Here is a 17723-nt window from a genome sequence, read left to right on the forward strand (position 1 = left end):
CTTTGAAATTTGTTTGCTGGGTCTTCTGCTGCATTCCTACGTCCAGCTCTAATTCATTTTTTGATTAGCCCTCATTCACTTCCATATATGAATGAGCAGGAAAAATTAGAGGGCCCTTCGCTCTTTGAGAGAAACATGAAAAGACTGAGAACTGTGTAACTCCCCAACATTGGGGCCTTCGGCCTTACTCCAGCCAACTCTTGCGGTTTAATACTTTTAAATGTTGATGTTCTTTAACCATCCCAGCAGAAGGGATCAGGTTGACAGGCTCTGCAGTTCTCCAGTATGGGACTGTCCAGATCATTACTCAATCTACCTTGATTTGGCACAGTATAAAGTACGTCATGAAGTCTCCTATGAAAGGGTATGCAAATCTATTTGAATCACTTTTGTTAGTCAGGTGGACCCGTTCGCTGGAAAGGGCAGGGAGGAGAAAAATAGCTCATTGGTATAGAACACTGAATTAGCAGCTGATTTTGAGGTGGGAGAAGATCGAGTAATCCAACTGGACCTCAATAAACGGTTTCTTAGTATGCAGTAGCCCGCGACCACCTCTAACCCAAAAGCGTAATCTCATCCCTTTGCAGAATCAGGCAAGCTTTCACCTGCTCAAGCTGAACTGACATTGGTCTTCTTGGCCAGCAAGAGTTCCTCTCATGAAGCTGTTGAGGCTAGAGAACAGAATGACGCATATTCATGCATTATAATAACTCTTCTAGCCCTCCCTCTCCATACCACTTTATAACTTCCAATGTTGCAGATGTCTTCCATCATTATGACCCTTGCTGCTTTTCTCAACATTGGCTGGCTCGGCATAACAAGAAGGGGTGGATGGCTACAGGAGAGCCTGAATTGTGCCGGTAAGGTTCTACAGGGAGTCACTGGTAGATAAAGAGAAACTCAGCCCTAAGTTGGCTCTTCTCTCTCACTTTCTTTCCCCTCTGTCCTTCCACCTATCTCTCACTCTCTAATTACTAGTATCTATATTGTATTCACATCCCCTTCACAAACTTTCTGACCCTACTTCCTCTCTCCCTTAAATCCCTTCAATCCTCTTCTTTTCCTTTAGGAAACTCTATATCTTTTTTGAAGGCCCTTCCCATATTCACACTGCTTCTTGATAAGACAATCTTTTCCTTTCTTTGAAGGATAGTGAAATTGATTTTCTTGAAACATTTTGGCATACCATCAATTCATTACACTGTACTTTATCATTATCCTTACTTACGCAATGCATTTCATCATTAGGACATGTGAAGTTTTTGCCGTGCATGGTGGCGTGTGCCTGTTGTGCTAGCTACTTGGGAGGCTGAGGCTTGTGAATTGCTTGAGCTCAGGGCTTCTGGGCTACACTCAGCTGTGTTGATCAGGTGTCCATGCTGTGTTGGATATCAATATGGTGTTCTAGAGGGAGCTCTAGAATTTCAGGTTGTGTAATGAGAGTTGCACCGACCCAGGCTGGAAACAGAGCAGGCCAAAGCTTCCGTGCCCATCAGTAGCAGGACAGCACCTGTGAGCAGTAGGTGTAACACAGCCTGAGCAAAATAGTGAGACCTAGCCTCTCTTTTTTTGACTCAAATGTAAACGTTTTGATTTTTACAAGATGGTAATGAATTATGTTTCCAAAACCAAATCTTTGTTTTACTTTTGATATTATTGCAGGAAATACAATGAACATTTGAACTGGGCCGGGCATTCTAGCATAGCTGACAATTCTCCAGAATTGAGACATATTGCAACAACAAGCTACCAGGTGGAGAGGACTGAAAACTCTGTGCAGCCTAGAATAAAAGACTCTGTGATTTTCAGCAAGGATGATTGAAATGCATTCTTCGTTTTAGAGCACCTGTGGGATTAAATTGATCTGTCAAGTACAAAAGTATCCGTAGAAGTGCAACTTTGAAATTTGTTTGCTGGGTCTTCTGCTGCATTCCTACGTCCAGCTCTAATTCATTTTTTGATTAGCCCTCATTCACTTCCATATATGAATGAGCAGGAAAAATTAGAGGGTCCTTCGCTCTTTGAGAGAAACATGAAAAGACTGAGAACTGTGTAACTCCCTAACATTGGGGCCTTCTGCCTTACTCCAGCCAATTCTTGCGGTTTAATACTTTTAAATGTTGATGTTCTTTAACAATCCCAGCAGAAGGGATCAGGTTGACAGGCTCTGCAGTTCTCCAGTATGGGACTGTCCAGATCATTACTCAATCTACCTTGATTTGGCACAGTATAAAGTACGTCATGAAGTCTCCTATGAAAGGGTATGCAAATCTATTTGAATCACTTTTGTTAGTCAGGTGGACCCGTTCGCTGGAAAGGGCAGGGAGGAGAAAAATAGCTCATTGATATAGAACACTGAATTAGCAACTGATTTTGAGGTGGGAGAAGATCGAGTAATCCAACTGGACCTCAATAAACGGTTTCTTAGTATGCAGTAGCCCGCGACCACCTCTAACCAAAAAGCGTAATCTCATCCCTTTGCAGAATCAGGCAAGCTTTCACCTGCTCAAGCTGAACTGACATTGGTCTTCTTGGCCAGCAAGAGTTCCTCTCATGAAGATGTTGAGGCTAGAGAACAGAATGACGCATATTCATGCGTTATAATAACTCTTCTAGCCCTCCCACTCCATACCACTTTATAACTTCCAATGTTGCAGATGTCTTCCATCATTATGACCCTTGCTGCTTTTCTCAACATTGGCTGGCTCGGCATAACAAGAAGGGGTGGATGGCTACAGGAGAGCCTGAATTGTGCCGGTAAGGTTCTACAGGGAGTCACTGGCAGATAAAGAGAAACCCAGCCTTAAATTGGATCTTCTCTCTCACTTTCTTTCCCCTCTGTCCTTCCACCTATCTCTCACTCTCTAATTACAGGTATCTATATTGTATTCACATCCCCTTCACAAACTTTCTGACCCTACTTCCTCTCTCCCTTAAATCACTTCAATTCTCTTCTTTTCCTTTAGGAAACTCTATATCTTTTTTGAAGGCCCTTCCCATATTCACACTGCTTCTTGATAAGACATTCTTTTCCTTCCTTTGAAGGATAGTGAAATTGATTTTCTTGAAACATGTTTGGCATACCATCAATTCATTACACTGTACTTTATCATTATCCTTACTTAAGCAATGCATTTCATCGTTCGGACATGTGCAGTGTTTGCCGGGCATGGTGGCGTGTGCCTGTTGTCCTAGCTACTTGGGAGGCTGTGGATTGCTTGAGCTCAGGGGTTCTCGGCTGCACTCAGCTGTGTTGATCAGGTGTCCATGCTGTGTTGGGTATCAATATGGTGTTCTAGAGGGAGCTCTAGAATTTCAGGTTGTGTAATGAGAGGTGCACCGACCCAGGCTGGAAACAGAGCATGCCAAAACTTCCGTGCCCATCAGTAGCAGGACAGCACCTGTGAGCAGTAGGTGTAACACAGCCTGAGCAAAATAGTGAGACCTAGCCTCTCTTTTTTTGACTCAAATGTAAAAGTTTTGATTTTTACAAGATGGTAATGAATTATGTTTCCAAAACCAAATCTTTGTTTTTCTTTTGATATTATTGCAGGAAATACAATGAACATTTGAACTGGGCCAGGCATTCTAGCATAGCAGACAATTCTCCAGAATTGAGACATATTGCAATAACAAGCTAGCAGGTGGAGAGGACTGAAAACTCTGTGCAGCCTAGAATAAAAGACTCTGTGATTTTCAGCAAGGATGACTGAAATGCATTCTTCATTTTAGAGCACCTGTAGGATTAAATTGATCTGTCAAGTACAAAAGTATCCTTAGAAGTGCAACTTTGAAATTAGTTTGCTGGGTCTTCTGCTGCATTCCTACGTCCAGCTCTAATTCATATTTTGATTAGCCCTCATTCACTTCCATATATGAATGAGCAGGAGAAATTAGAGGGCCCTTCGCTCTTTGAGAGAAACATGAAAAGACTGAGAACTGTGTAACTCCCTAACATTGGGGCCTTCGGCCTTACTCCAGCCAACTCTTGTGGTTTAATACTTTTAAATGTTGATGTTCTTTAACAATCCCAGCAGACGGGATCAGGTTGACAGGCCCTGCAGTTCTCCAGTATGGGGCTGTCCAGATCATTACTCAATCTACCTTGATTTGGCACAGTATAAAATATGTCATGAAGTCTCCTATGAAAAGGTATGCAAATCTGTTTGAATCACTTTTGTTAGTCAGGTGGATCCGTTCGCTCAGGGAGGACAGAAATAGCTCATTGGTATAGAACACTGAATTAGCAGCTGATTTTGAGGTGGGAGAAGATCGAGTTATCCAACTGGACCTCAATAAACGGTTTCTTAGTATGCAGTAGCCCGCGACCACCTCTAACCCAAAAGCGTAATCTCATCCCTTTGCAGAATCAGGCAAGCTTTCACCTGCTCAAGCTGAACTGACATTGGTCTTCTTGGCCAGCAAGAGTTCCTCTCATGAAGCTGTTGAGGCTAGAGAACAGAATGACGCATATTCATTTGTTATAATAACTCTTCAAGCCCTCCCACTCCATACCACTTTATAACTTCCAATGTTGCAGATGTCTTCCATCATTGTGACCCTTGCTGCTTTTCTCAACATTGGCTGGCTCGGCATAACAAGAAGGGGTTTATGGCTACAGGAGAGCCTGAATTGTGCCGGTAAGGTTCTACAGGGAGTCACTGGCAGATAAAGAGAAACTCAGCCCTAAGTTGGCTCTTCTCTCTCACTTTCTTTCCCCTCTGTCCTTCCACCCATCTCTCACTCTCTAAATACTAGTATCTATATTGTATTCACATCCCCTTCACAAACTTTCTGACCCTACTTCCTCTCTCCCTTAAATCACTTCAATCCTCTTCTTTTCCTTTAGGAAACTCTATATCTTTTTTGAAGGCCCTTCCCATATTCACACTGCTTCTTGATAAGACATTCTTTTCCTTTCTTTGAAGGATAGTGAAATTGATTTTCTTGAAACATGTTTGGCATACCATCAATTCATTACACTGTACTTTATCATTATCCTTACTTACGCAATGCATTTCATCATTAGGACATGTGAAGTGTTTGCCGTGCATGGTGGCGTGTGCCTGTTGTGCTAGCTACTTGGGAGGCTGAGGCTTGTGAATTGCTTGAGCTCAGGGCTTCTGGGCTACACTCAGCTGTGTTGATCAGGTGTCCATGCTGTGTTGGATATCAATATGGTGTTCTAGAGGGAGCTCTAGAATTTCAGGTTGTGTAATGAGAGGTGCACCGACGCAGGCTGGAAACAGAGCAGGCCAAAGCTTCCGTGCCCATCAGTAGCAGGACAGCACCTGTGAGCAGTAGGTGTAACACAGCCTGAGCAAAATAGTGAGACCTAGCCTCTCTTTTTTTGACTCAAATGTAAACGTTTTGATTTTTACAAGATGGTAATGAATTATGTTTCCAAAACCAAATCTTTGTTTTACTTTTGATATTATTGCAGGAAATACAATGAACATTTGAACTGGGCCGGGCATTCTAGCATAGCTGACAATTCTCCAGAATTGAGACATATTGCAACAACAAGCTACCAGGTGGAGAGGACTGAAAACTCTGTGCAGCCTAGAATAAAAGACTCTGTGATTTTCAGCAAGGATGATTGAAATGCATTCTTTGTTTTAGAGCACCTGTGGGATTAAATTGATCTGTCAAGTACAAAAGTATCCTTAGAAGTGCAACTTTGAAATTTGTTTGCTGGGTCTTCTGCTGCATTCCTACGTCCAGCTCTAATTCATTTTTTGATTAGCCCTCATTCACTTCCATATATGAATGAGCAGGAAAAATTAGAGGGTCCTTCGCTCTTTGAGAGAAACATGAAAAGACTGAGAACTGTGTAACTCCCTAACATTGGGGCCTTCTGCCTTACTCCAGCCAACTCTTGCGGTTTAATACTTTTAAATGTTGATGTTCTTTAACAATCCCAGCAGAAGGGATCAGGTTGACAGGCTCTGCAGTTCTCCAGTATGGGACTGTCCAGATCATTACTCAATCTACCTTGATTTGGCACAGTATAAAGTACGTCATGAAGTCTCCTATGAAAGGGTATGCAAATCTATTTGAATCACTTTTGTTAGTCAGGTGGACCCGTTCGCTGGAAAGGGCAGGGAGGAGAAAAATAGCTCATTGGTATAGAACACTGAATTAGCAACTGATTTTGAGGTGGGAGAAGATCGAGTAATCCAACTGGACCTCAATAAACGGTTTCTTAGTATGCAGTAGCCCGTGACCACCTCTAACCCAAAAGCGTAATCTCATCCCTTTGCAGAATCAGGCAAGCTTTCACCTGCTCAAGCTGAACTGACATTGGTCTTCTTGGCCAGCAAGAGTTCCTCTCATGAAGATGTTGAGGCTAGAGAACAGAATGACGCATATTCATGCGTTATAATAACTCTTCTAGCCCTCCCACTCCATACCACTTTATAACTTCCAATGTTGCAGATGTCTTCCATCATTATGACCCTTGCTGCTTTTCTCAACATTGGCTGGCTCGGCATAACAAGAAGGGGTGGATGGCTACAGGAGAGCCTGAATTGTGCCGGTAAGGTTCTACAGGGAGTCACTGGCAGATAAAGAGAAACCCAGCCTTAAGTTGGATCTTCTCTCTCACTTTCTTTCCCCTCTGTCCTTCCACCTATCTCTCACTCTCTAATTACAGGTATCTATATTGTATTCACATCCCCTTCACAAACTTTCTGACCCTACTTCCTCTCTCCCTTAAATCACTTCAATCCTCTTCCTTTCCTTTAGGAAACTCTATATCTTTTTTGAAGGCCCTTCCCATATTCACACTGCTTCTTGATAAGACATTCTTTTCCTTCCTTTGAAGGATAGTGAAATTGATTTTCTTGAAACATGTTTGGCATACCATCAATTCATTACACTGTACTTTATCATTATCCTTACTTAAGCAATGCATTTCATCGTTCGGACATGTGCAGTGTTTGCCGGGCATGGTGGCGTGTGCCTGTTGTCCTAGCTACTTGGGAGGCTGAGGCTTGTGGATTGCTTGAGTTCAGGGGTTCTGGGTTGCACTCAGCTGTGTTGATCAGGTGTCCATGCTGTGTTGGGTATCAATATGATGTTCTAGAGGGAGCTCTAGAATTTCAGGTTGTGTAATGAGAGGTGCACTGACCCAGGCTGGAAACAGAGCAGGCCAAAGCTTCCGTGCCCATCGGTAGCACGACAGCACCTGTGAGCAGTAGGTGTAACACAGCCTAAGCAAAATAGTGAGACCTAGCCTCTCTTTTTTTGACTCAAATGTGAACGTTTTGATTTTTACAAGATGTTAATGAATTATTTTTCCAAAACCAAATCTTTGTTTTTCTTTTGATATTATTGCAGGAAATACAATGAACATTTGAACTGGGCGGGGCATTCTAGCATAGCTGACAATTCTCCAGAATTGAGACATATTGCAACAACAAGCTAGCAGGTGGAGAGTCCTGAAAACTCTGTACAGCCTAGAATAAAAGACTGTGTGATTTTCAGCAAGGATGACTAATATGCCTTCTTCAGTTTAGAGCACCTGTAGGATTAAATTGATCTGTCAAGTACAAAAGTATCCTTAGAAGTGCAACTTTGAAATTTGTTTGCTGGGTCTTCTGCTGCATTCCTACGTCCAGCTCTAATTCATTTTTTGATTAGCCCTCATTCACTTCCATATATGAATGAGCAGGAAAAATTAGAGGGCCCTTCGCTCTTTGAGAGAAACATGAAAAGACTGAGAACTGTGTAACTCCCTAACATTGGGGCCTTCGGCCTTACTCCAGCCAACTCTTGCGGTTTAATACTTTTAAATGTTGATGTTCTTCAACCATCCCAGCAGAAGGGATCGGGTTGACAGGCTCTGCAGTTCTCCAGTATGGGACTGTCCAGATCATTACTCAATCTACCTTGATTTGGCACAGTATAAAGTACGTCATGAAGTCTCCTATGAAAGGGTATGCAAATCTATTTGAATCACTTTTGTTAGTCAGGTGGACCCGTTCGCTGGAAAGGGCAGGGAGGAGAAAAATAGCTCATTGGTATGGAACACTGAATTAGCAGCTGATTTTGAGGTGGGAGAAGATCGAGTAATCCAACTGGACCTCAATAAACGGTTTCTTAGTATGCAGTAGCCCGCGACCACCTCTAACCCAAAAGCGTAATCTCATCCCTTTGCAGAATCAGGCAAGCTTTCACCTGCTCAAGCTGAACTGACATTGGTCTTCTTGGCCAGCAAGAGTTCCTCTCATGAAGCTGTTGAGGCTAGAGAACAGAATGACGCATATTCATGCATTATAATAACTCTTCTAGCCCTCCCTCTCCATACCACTTTATAACTTCCAATGTTGCAGATGTCTTCCATCATTATGACCCTTGCTGCTTTTCTCAACATTGGCTGGCTCGGCATAACAAGAAGGGGTGGATGGCTACTGGAGAGCCTGAATTGTGCCGGTAAGGTTCTACAGGGAGTCACTGGCAGATAAAGAGAAACTCAGCCCTAAGTTGGCTCTTCTCTCTCACTTTCTTTCCCCTCTGTCCTTCCACCTATCTCTCACTCTCTAATTACTAGTGTCTATATTGTATTCACATCCCCTTCACAAACTTTCTGACCCTACTTCGTCTCTCCCTTAAATCACTTCAATCCTCTTCTTTTCCTTTAGGAAACTCTATATCTTTTTTGAAGGCCCTTCCCATATTCACACTGCTTCTTGATAAGACATTCTTTTCCTTTCTTTGAAGGATAGTGAAATTGATTTTCTTGAAACATGTTTGGCATACCATCAATTCATTACACTGTACTTTATCATTATCCTTACTTACGCAATGCATTTCATCATTAGGACATGTGAAGAGTTTGCCGGGCATGGTGGCGTGTGCCTGTTGTCCTAGCTACTTGGGAGGCTGAGGCTTGTGAATTGCTTGAGCTCAGGGGTTCTGGGCTACACTCAGCTGTGTTGATCAGGTGTCCATGCTGTGTTGGGTATCAATATGGTGTCCTAGAGGGAGCTCTAGCATTTCAGGTTGTGTAATGAGAGGTGCACCGACCCAGGCTGGAAACAGAGCAGGCCAAAGCTTCCGTGCCCATCAGTAGCAGGACAGCACCTGTGAGCAGTAGGTGTAACACAGCCTGAGCAAAATAGTGAGACCTAGCCTCTCTTTTTTTGACTCAAATGTAAACGTTTTGATTTTTACAAGATGGTAATGAATTATGTTTCCAAAACCAAATCTTTGTTTTACTTTTGATATTATTGCAGGAAATACAATGAACATTTGAACTGGGCCGGGCATTCTAGCATAGCTGACAATTCTCCAGAATTGAGACATATTGCAACAACAAGCTACCAGGTGGAGAGGACTGAAAACTCTGTGCAGCCTAGAATAAAAGACTCTGTGATTTTCAGCAAGGATGACTAATATGCCTTCTTCAGTTTAGAGCACCTGTAGGATTAAATTGATCTGTCAAGTACAAAAGTATCCTTAGAAGTGCAACTTTGAAATTTGTTTGCTGGGTCTTCTGCTGCATTCCTACGTCCAGCTCTAATTCATTTTTTGATTAGCCCTCATTCACTTCCATATATGAATGAGCAGGAAAAATTAGAGGGCCCTTCGCTCTTTGAGAGAAACATGAAAAGACTGAGAACTGTGTAACTCCCCAACATTGGGGCCTTCGGCCTTACTCCAGCCAACTCTTGCGGTTTAATACTTTTAAATGTTGATGTTCTTTAACCATCCCAGCAGAAGGGATCAGGTTGACAGGCTCTGCAGTTCTCCAGTATGGGACTGTCCAGATCATTACTCAATCTACCTTGATTTGGCACAGTATAAAGTACGTCATGAAGTCTCCTATGAAAGGGTATGCAAATCTATTTGAATCACTTTTGTTAGTCAGGTGGACCCGTTCGCTGGAAAGGGCAGGGAGGAGAAAAATAGCTCATTGGTATAGAACACTGAATTAGCAGCTGATTTTGAGGTGGGAGAAGATCGAGTAATCCAACTGGACCTCAATAAACGGTTTCTTAGTATGCAGTAGCCCGCGACCACCTCTAACCCAAAAGCGTAATCTCATCCCTTTGCAGAATCAGGCAAGCTTTCACCTGCTCAAGCTGAACTGACATTGGTCTTCTTGGCCAGCAAGAGTTCCTCTCATGAAGCTGTTGAGGCTAGAGAACAGAATGACGCATATTCATGCATTATAATAACTCTTCTAGCCCTCCCTCTCCATACCACTTTATAACTTCCAATGTTGCAGATGTCTTCCATCATTATGACCCTTGCTGCTTTTCTCAACATTGGCTGGCTCGGCATAACAAGAAGGGGTGGATGGCTACAGGAGAGCCTGAATTGTGCCGGTAAGGTTCTACAGGGAGTCACTGGTAGATAAAGAGAAACTCAGCCCTAAGTTGGCTCTTCTCTCTCACTTTCTTTCCCCTCTGTCCTTCCACCTATCTCTCACTCTCTAATTACTAGTATCTATATTGTATTCACATCCCCTTCACAAACTTTCTGACCCTACTTCCTCTCTCCCTTAAATCCCTTCAATCCTCTTCTTTTCCTTTAGGAAACTCTATATCTTTTTTGAAGGCCCTTCCCATATTCACACTGCTTCTTGATAAGACAATCTTTTCCTTTCTTTGAAGGATAGTGAAATTGATTTTCTTGAAACATTTTGGCATACCATCAATTCATTACACTGTACTTTATCATTATCCTTACTTACGCAATGCATTTCATCATTAGGACATGTGAAGTTTTTGCCGTGCATGGTGGCGTGTGCCTGTTGTGCTAGCTACTTGGGAGGCTGAGGCTTGTGAATTGCTTGAGCTCAGGGCTTCTGGGCTACACTCAGCTGTGTTGATCAGGTGTCCATGCTGTGTTGGATATCAATATGGTGTTCTAGAGGGAGCTCTAGAATTTCAGGTTGTGTAATGAGAGTTGCACCGACCCAGGCTGGAAACAGAGCAGGCCAAAGCTTCCGTGCCCATCAGTAGCAGGACAGCACTTGTGAGCAGTAGGTGTAACACAGCCTGAGCAAAATAGTGAGACCTAGCCTCTCTTTTTTTGACTCAAATGTAAACGTTTTGATTTTTACAAGATGGTAATGAATTATGTTTCCAAAACCAAATCTTTGTTTTACTTTTGATATTATTGCAGGAAATACAATGAACATTTGAACTGGGCCGGGCATTCTAGCATAGCTGACAATTCTCCAGAATTGAGACATATTGCAACAACAAGCTACCAGGTGGAGAGGACTGAAAACTCTGTGCAGCCTAGAATAAAAGACTCTGTGATTTTCAGCAAGGATGATTGAAATGCATTCTTCGTTTTAGAGCACCTGTGGGATTAAATTGATCTGTCAAGTACAAAAGTATCCGTAGAAGTGCAACTTTGAAATTTGTTTGCTGGGTCTTCTGCTGCATTCCTACGTCCAGCTCTAATTCATTTTTTGATTAGCCCTCATTCACTTCCATATATGAATGAGCAGGAAAAATTAGAGGGTCCTTCGCTCTTTGAGAGAAACATGAAAAGACTGAGAACTGTGTAACTCCCTAACATTGGGGCCTTCTGCCTTACTCCAGCCAATTCTTGCGGTTTAATACTTTTAAATGTTGATGTTCTTTAACAATCCCAGCAGAAGGGATCAGGTTGACAGGCTCTGCAGTTCTCCAGTATGGGACTGTCCAGATCATTACTCAATCTACCTTGATTTGGCACAGTATAAAGTACGTCATGAAGTCTCCTATGAAAGGGTATGCAAATCTATTTGAATCACTTTTGTTAGTCAGGTGGACCCGTTCGCTGGAAAGGGCAGGGAGGAGAAAAATAGCTCATTGATATAGAACACTGAATTAGCAACTGATTTTGAGGTGGGAGAAGATCGAGTAATCCAACTGGACCTCAATAAACGGTTTCTTAGTATGCAGTAGCCCGCGACCACCTCTAACCAAAAAGCGTAATCTCATCCCTTTGCAGAATCAGGCAAGCTTTCACCTGCTCAAGCTGAACTGACATTGGTCTTCTTGGCCAGCAAGAGTTCCTCTCATGAAGATGTTGAGGCTAGAGAACAGAATGACGCATATTCATGCGTTATAATAACTCTTCTAGCCCTCCCACTCCATACCACTTTATAACTTCCAATGTTGCAGATGTCTTCCATCATTATGACCCTTGCTGCTTTTCTCAACATTGGCTGGCTCGGCATAACAAGAAGGGGTGGATGGCTACAGGAGAGCCTGAATTGTGCCGGTAAGGTTCTACAGGGAGTCACTGGCAGATAAAGAGAAACCCAGCCTTAAATTGGATCTTCTCTCTCACTTTCTTTCCCCTCTGTCCTTCCACCTATCTCTCACTCTCTAATTACAGGTATCTATATTGTATTCACATCCCCTTCACAAACTTTCTGACCCTACTTCCTCTCTCCCTTAAATCACTTCAATTCTCTTCTTTTCCTTTAGGAAACTCTATATCTTTTTTGAAGGCCCTTCCCATATTCACACTGCTTCTTGATAAGACATTCTTTTCCTTTCTTTGAAGGATAGTGAAATTGATTTTCTTGAAACATTTTGGCATACCATCAATTCATTACACTGTACTTTATCATTATCCTTACTTACGCAATGCATTTCATCATTAGGACATGTGAAGTTTTTGCCGTGCATGGTGGCGTGTGCCTGTTGTGCTAGCTACTTGGGAGGCTGAGGCTTGTGAATTGCTTGAGCTCAGGGCTTCTGGGCTACACTCAGCTGTGTTGATCAGGTGTCCATGCTGTGTTGGATATCAATATGGTGTTCTAGAGGGAGCTCTAGAATTTCAGGTTGTGTAATGAGAGTTGCACCGACCCAGGCTGGAAACAGAGCAGGCCAAAGCTTCCGTGCCCATCAGTAGCAGGACAGCACCTGTGAGCAGTAGGTGTAACACAGCCTGAGCAAAATAGTGAGACCTAGCCTCTCTTTTTTTGACTCAAATGTAAACGTTTTGATTTTTACAAGATGGTAATGAATTATGTTTCCAAAACCAAATCTTTGTTTTACTTTTGATATTATTGCAGGAAATACAATGAACATTTGAACTGGGCCGGGCATTCTAGCATAGCTGACAATTCTCCAGAATTGAGACATATTGCAACAACAAGCTACCAGGTGGAGAGGACTGAAAACTCTGTGCAGCCTAGAATAAAAGACTCTGTGATTTTCAGCAAGGATGATTGAAATGCATTCTTCGTTTTAGAGCACCTGTGGGATTAAATTGATCTGTCAAGTACAAAAGTATCCGTAGAAGTGCAACTTTGAAATTTGTTTGCTGGGTCTTCTGCTGCATTCCTACGTCCAGCTCTAATTCATTTTTTGATTAGCCCTCATTCACTTCCATATATGAATGAGCAGGAAAAATTAGAGGGTCCTTCGCTCTTTGAGAGAAACATGAAAAGACTGAGAACTGTGTAACTCCCTAACATTGGGGCCTTCTGCCTTACTCCAGCCAATTCTTGCGGTTTAATACTTTTAAATGTTGATGTTCTTTAACAATCCCAGCAGAAGGGATCAGGTTGACAGGCTCTGCAGTTCTCCAGTATGGGACTGTCCAGATCATTACTCAATCTACCTTGATTTGGCACAGTATAAAGTACGTCATGAAGTCTCCTATGAAAGGGTATGCAAATCTATTTGAATCACTTTTGTTAGTCAGGTGGACCCGTTCGCTGGAAAGGGCAGGGAGGAGAAAAATAGCTCATTGATATAGAACACTGAATTAGCAACTGATTTTGAGGTGGGAGAAGATCGAGTAATCCAACTGGACCTCAATAAACGGTTTCTTAGTATGCAGTAGCCCGCGACCACCTCTAACCAAAAAGCGTAATCTCATCCCTTTGCAGAATCAGGCAAGCTTTCACCTGCTCAAGCTGAACTGACATTGGTCTTCTTGGCCAGCAAGAGTTCCTCTCATGAAGATGTTGAGGCTAGAGAACAGAATGACGCATATTCATGCGTTATAATAACTCTTCTAGCCCTCCCACTCCATACCACTTTATAACTTCCAATGTTGCAGATGTCTTCCATCATTATGACCCTTGCTGCTTTTCTCAACATTGGCTGGCTCGGCATAACAAGAAGGGGTGGATGGCTACAGGAGAGCCTGAATTGTGCCGGTAAGGTTCTACAGGGAGTCACTGGCAGATAAAGAGAAACCCAGCCTTAAATTGGATCTTCTCTCTCACTTTCTTTCCCCTCTGTCCTTCCACCTATCTCTCACTCTCTAATTACAGGTATCTATATTGTATTCACATCCCCTTCACAAACTTTCTGACCCTACTTCCTCTCTCCCTTAAATCACTTCAATTCTCTTCTTTTCCTTTAGGAAACTCTATATCTTTTTTGAAGGCCCTTCCCATATTCACACTGCTTCTTGATAAGACATTCTTTTCCTTCCTTTGAAGGATAGTGAAATTGATTTTCTTGAAACATGTTTGGCATACCATCAATTCATTACACTGTACTTTATCATTATCCTTACTTAAGCAATGCATTTCATCGTTCGGACATGTGCAGTGTTTGCCGGGCATGGTGGCGTGTGCCTGTTGTCCTAGCTACTTGGGAGGCTGTGGATTGCTTGAGCTCAGGGGTTCTCGGCTGCACTCAGCTGTGTTGATCAGATGTCCATGCTGTGTTGGGTATCAATATGGTGTTCTAGAGGGAGCTCTAGAATTTCAGGTTGTGTAATGAGAGGTGCACCGACCCAGGCTGGAAACAGAGCATGCCAAAACTTCCGTGCCCATCAGTAGCAGGACAGCACCTGTGAGCAGTAGGTGTAACACAGCCTGAGCAAAATAGTGAGACCTAGCCTCTCTTTTTTTGACTCAAATGTAAAAGTTTTGATTTTTACAAGATGGTAATGAATTATGTTTCCAAAACCAAATCTTTGTTTTTCTTTTGATATTATTGCAGGAAATACAATGAACATTTGAACTGGGCCAGGCATTCTAGCATAGCAGACAATTCTCCAGAATTGAGACATATTGCAATAACAAGCTAGCAGGTGGAGAGGACTGAAAACTCTGTGCAGCCTAGAATAAAAGACTCTGTGATTTTCAGCAAGGATGACTGAAATGCATTCTTCATTTTAGAGCACCTGTAGGATTAAATTGATCTGTCAAGTACAAAAGTATCCTTAGAAGTGCAACTTTGAAATTAGTTTGCTGGGTCTTCTGCTGCATTCCTACGTCCAGCTCTAATTCATATTTTGATTAGCCCTCATTCACTTCCATATATGAATGAGCAGGAGAAATTAGAGGGCCCTTCGCTCTTTGAGAGAAACATGAAAAGACTGAGAACTGTGTAACTCCCTAACATTGGGGCCTTCGGCCTTACTCCAGCCAACTCTTGTGGTTTAATACTTTTAAATGTTGATGTTCTTTAACAATCCCAGCAGACGGGATCAGGTTGACAGGCCCTGCAGTTCTCCAGTATGGGGCTGTCCAGATCATTACTCAATCTACCTTGATTTGGCACAGTATAAAATATGTCATGAAGTCTCCTATGAAAAGGTATGCAAATCTGTTTGAATCACTTTTGTTAGTCAGGTGGATCCGTTCGCTCAGGGAGGACAGAAATAGCTCATTGGTATAGAACACTGAATTAGCAGCTGATTTTGAGGTGGGAGAAGATCGAGTTATCCAACTGGACCTCAATAAACGGTTTCTTAGTATGCAGTAGCCCGCGACCACCTCTAACCCAAAAGCGTAATCTCATCCCTTTGCAGAATCAGGCAAGCTTTCACCTGCTCAAGCTGAACTGACATTGGTCTTCTTGGCCAGCAAGAGTTCCTCTCATGAAGCTGTTGAGGCTAGAGAACAGAATGACGCATATTCATTTGTTATAATAACTCTTCAAGCCCTCCCACTCCATACCACTTTATAACTTCCAATGTTGCAGATGTCTTCCATCATTGTGACCCTTGCTGCTTTTCTCAACATTGGCTGGCTCGGCATAACAAGAAGGGGTTTATGGCTACAGGAGAGCCTGAATTGTGCCGGTAAGGTTCTACAGGGAGTCACTGGCAGATAAAGAGAAACTCAGCCCTAAGTTGGCTCTTCTCTCTCACTTTCTTTCCCCTCTGTCCTTCCACCCATCTCTCACTCTCTAAATACTAGTATCTATATTGTATTCACATCCCCTTCACAAACTTTCTGACCCTACTTCCTCTCTCCCTTAAATCACTTCAATCCTCTTCTTTTCCTTTAGGAAACTCTATATCTTTTTTGAAGGCCCTTCCCATATTCACACTGCTTCTTGATAAGACATTCTTTTCCTTTCTTTGAAGGATAGTGAAATTGATTTTCTTGAAACATGTTTGGCATACCATCAATTCATTACACTGTACTTTATCATTATCCTTACTTACGCAATGCATTTCATCATTAGGACATGTGAAGTGTTTGCCGTGCATGGTGGCGTGTGCCTGTTGTGCTAGCTACTTGGGAGGCTGAGGCTTGTGAATTGCTTGAGCTCAGGGCTTCTGGGCTACACTCAGCTGTGTTGATCAGGTGTCCATGCTGTGTTGGATATCAATATGGTGTTCTAGAGGGAGCTCTAGAATTTCAGGTTGTGTAATGAGAGGTGCACCGACGCAGGCTGGAAACAGAGCAGGCCAAAGCTTCCGTGCCCATCAGTAGCAGGACAGCACCTGTGAGCAGTAGGTGTAACACAGCCTGAGCAAAATAGTGAGACCTAGCCTCTCTTTTTTTGACTCAAATGTAAACGTTTTGATTTTTACAAGATGGTAATGAATTATGTTTCCAAAACCAAATCTTTGTTTTACTTTTGATATTATTGCAGGAAATACAATGAACATTTGAACTGGGCCGGGCATTCTAGCATAGCTGACAATTCTCCAGAATTGAGACATATTGCAACAACAAGCTACCAGGTGGAGAGGACTGAAAACTCTGTGCAGCCTAGAATAAAAGACTCTGTGATTTTCAGCAAGGATGATTGAAATGCATTCTTTGTTTTAGAGCACCTGTGGGATTAAATTGATCTGTCAAGTACAAAAGTATCCTTAGAAGTGCAACTTTGAAATTTGTTTGCTGGGTCTTCTGCTGCATTCCTACGTCCAGCTCTAATTCATTTTTTGATTAGCCCTCATTCACTTCCATATATGAATGAGCAGGAAAAATTAGAGGGTCCTTCGCTCTTTGAGAGAAACATGAAAAGACTGAGAACTGTGTAACTCCCTAACATTGGGGCCTTCTGCCTTACTCCAGCCAACTCTTGCGGTTTAATACTTTTAAATGTTGATGTTCTTTAACAATCCCAGCAGAAGGGATCAGGTTGACAGGCTCTGCAGTTCTCCAGTATGGGACTGTCCAGATCATTACTCAATCTACCTTGATTTGGCACAGTATAAAGTATGTCATGAAGTCTCCTATGAAAGGGTATGCAAATCTATTTGAATCACTTTTGTTAGTCAGGTGGACCCGTTCGCTGGAAAGGGCAGGGAGGAGAAAAATAGCTCATTGGTATAGAACACTGAATTAGCAACTGATTTTGAGGTGGGAGAAGATCGAGTAATCCAACTGGACCTCAATAAACGGTTTCTTAGTATGCAGTAGCCCGTGACCACCTCTAACCCAAAAGCGTAATCTCATCCCTTTGCAGAATCAGGCAAGCTTTCACCTGCTCAAGCTGAACTGACATTGGTCTTCTTGGCCAGCAAGAGTTCCTCTCATGAAGATGTTGAGGCTA

The sequence above is a fragment of the Lissotriton helveticus genome, chromosome 1_1 (assembly GCF_964261635.1).
Source record: "Lissotriton helveticus chromosome 1_1, aLisHel1.1, whole genome shotgun sequence".
Lineage (NCBI taxonomy): Eukaryota > Metazoa > Chordata > Amphibia > Caudata > Salamandridae > Lissotriton > Lissotriton helveticus.